The following is a 3,381-nucleotide window of genomic DNA, read 5'->3' on the forward strand; positions in this document are numbered from 1 at the left end:
CTAGTTCTGTTCTAGTTCTGTTCTAGTTCTGTTCTAGTTCTGTTCTAGTTCTGTTCTAGTTCTGTTCTAGTTCTGTTCTAGTTCTGTACTAGTTCTGTTCTAGTTCTGCTCTAGTTCTAAGTTGGTTGCGTATGTGAAATATGAAGATTACTTAATATGTGCAGTTCGTTTAGTACTCTCAAGTTTTTGTAAAATTCAATAAAATCTACAAAAGACTAAGTTTTTCTCATGTATAAAATATATATATTTTTCTTAATATTTCGATCCTAGAAATTGCACTTAAAACTATGCCCTTTAAATTTAGAATAGTGCCACACCAACTCAATTAAGAAAATTGTGTTATTTATACACATTTTCTACTTCTCCAATGTTTCATCCTCTCGGATCATCTTACTTACATTATTTCAAATAAAAAGGGTAAACAGAGTAAAATAGCTAAACAAGTAAAATTTTGTTACATTGCAATAATGTAGCAAGTTAAACAACAACAATTTGTAGCAACAACGACAAGCTCTTGAACAAGAACAACTAACTACTGGCTGCAGCATAACCGGAGGCAAAGGAGGAAAAATAAAAAAACGAATAAAGCAAAAATAAACAAACGGCAACTATAACAAGCCACATAAAAATACGGAACAGATTGAAAAAATCCAAGGCAAATTATAAAAATAAACCAAAAATTAAAAATTGTTTGCAACAACCGATGGCATAGAGGTAAAAAGAAAAAAATTGTACAACAAATGTGCATGAAATAAAAAACATCCTTTTTCAAAGATTAAAAAATATTGAAAAATATAATAAATATAAACGCCAGCAACGAAAGACAAAAAATATAATTAATATTATATAAAAGCGTAAATTTCATACAAGCAACAAAATTCCATTGACAAAGATCCAACAATAGATGTTGGATCCTGGGAGCAAAAAACAAAAAAAAAAAACTGATTTATGCAGATTCTGAAGCACTTACTCATAATGAAATGTTTAATTTAGACTTTCTGGTTATACTTTTTCTAATAAAAAATAATGAAAATAATAAAAAATACCTGTTTATATTAAAAGTAAGGGGATAGGTCAAATGAAATCTACAACAAATGTTGATGAGTTGTATTGAATTTAATTTAGTTTCATATATAAAAGTGACAAAAACTTCAATTTATATGGACACAACTTTAGAATTCAGAGTTCTAGTTATACCCTACACCACTTTAGTGGGGAAGGTATATTTTGTTTGTGCTGATGTTAGAAACACACAATAATATCAATAATAGAATAATTTTCTGAGTCGTTATATCCTTGTAATCAACTGCAGGTCGCAATCTTGAAGATAATTCAATGAAATTTATTTCATCATTTTATATAGTCCCTGGGATGTAGCCTATTGAAAAAGGTTAAAATCCATTTATTATTTCACCTAATTAAACTAAATCACATTTTATTCGTATAGAGGTGTAGGTTATTATATGGTGGGCCTCGCCCGACTATAACTTCTTACTGAACTAAAACTGAACTAGATCTGAACTAGAACGAAACTAGAACTGAACTAGAACTGAACTAGAACTGAACTAGAACTGAACTAGAACTGAACTAGAACTGAACTAGAACTGAACTAGAACTGAACTAGAACTGAACTAGAACTGAACTAGAACTGAACTAGAACTGAACTAGAACTGAACTAGAACTGAACTAGAACTGAACTAGAACTGAACTAGAACTGAACTAGAACTGAATTAGAACTGAACTAGAACTGAATTAGAACTGAACTAAAACAGTACTAGAGCTGACTAACTTTAGAATAAAAATGAAAATTTCGATAATGTTCGTTTATTTTATTAAAATTGAGCCTTTTACTCATAAAACATGTTTTATAAATCTGCAATAATTTATTGCGAATGATAACTATTAGTATCCAAGGAACTTATTTTCTTTACAGATATTTCAAATTGTACACATTGTGCGTTAGTCTTTTCATGATTTAATTTTTTGTATAAAAACTGTATATAGATTTTGGTTGCCTTTTTCGCGACATTGTACAACATGTCTTTTTTTAAACGTTATTTTAACAGCAAATTAAATTTTGCGATATTTTTACAACTGCAGTCAAAAGTGTATGTTGTGTATGTTCCTGAATAAAATTTACCTTTATTTGACAACGATTGCCCGTATATCCTTTGCTGCAATGACACTCATAGCTGCCAATATGATCGATGCATTCTCCGCCATTCTGACATGGATTCGATTCGCATTCATTATATTCGAAATTGCAAAGTTCGCCTGCAAAACCTGAAAGATATATGAACAAATTGTTGGAGGAATCAAGCTACAACGTATAAAATCAACTAAAATTTACACTGATGTTGCAAAAAAGAAACACATCAAGATAAAATTGATATGAACTGCAACAATATAATAAATATACAAGAAATCAGGAAAAAATGTAGGTAGAGCGAAAAAGATGAATTTTTATACACACAATACATCATAAAAATAAATACGAGTCAAATCTTTACTTTATGTTGGGATGGATATAGTACGCGGTAACAATGTTGCTTAAAAATTCATTTGAATTGTATAGAGGGAGATGTGATAAGAACTTCTGTTAGAAGAGCCAAGTGTATGAACAATATTTAATTTTTATATTAAATGTATATAACTTTAGTTCAAAAAAGCTCATTTATAGTTCACGGGCATCTTCTTTATTTCTTTATTTCTTTATTTATTGTTTTCCCTTATCACACCACCTTCCTAATGTCAATTATGTATGTGTATGACACAGCAATTCGAGAAAGCAAGACATTTTTAAGGATAAAAATAAACAAAAATAATATTTCACAATGGAGAAATAAATACTGTGTGTGGAGCACATCATACTCCTTCAAATAGTCGTACGGATATAGTTGCATTCAGCATTCAGTTTTCGAACGGCAAAATATTATTGTAGTTGTTGGCTGTAAATATTTGTATCTTTATTTGTATTTGTACAAATGGAAATGATTTTTAATGAGATTTATGCAGATGATATGTTGCCATGCCACAAAAATGATTTATGAATACACCATACGGAATGAAGCTTAAATTTGTAGTTTATTCCCTTTCTCAATAATACAGACTCCCCTGTATGGGAGAATTTCGCTAGTTATTGATGGAGGTTAAGAAGTGATTTAAGTTGTACTGAATCACTACATAGTTGGAGGAATGTTAAAGTATGCAGTATTTAGAGGAAATAAAGCAAGTAGAGGAAGGATGAAGGAAGTAGAAAAGTGAGGAAGCTAGTTTACTTACTAACTTACTAACTTACTAACTTACTAACTTACTAACTTACTAACTTACTAACTTACTAACTTACTAACTTACTAACTTACTAACTTACTAACTTACTAA

This window comes from Lucilia cuprina, chromosome 2 (genome assembly GCF_022045245.1).
Source record: "Lucilia cuprina isolate Lc7/37 chromosome 2, ASM2204524v1, whole genome shotgun sequence".
Taxonomy (NCBI): domain Eukaryota; kingdom Metazoa; phylum Arthropoda; class Insecta; order Diptera; family Calliphoridae; genus Lucilia; species Lucilia cuprina.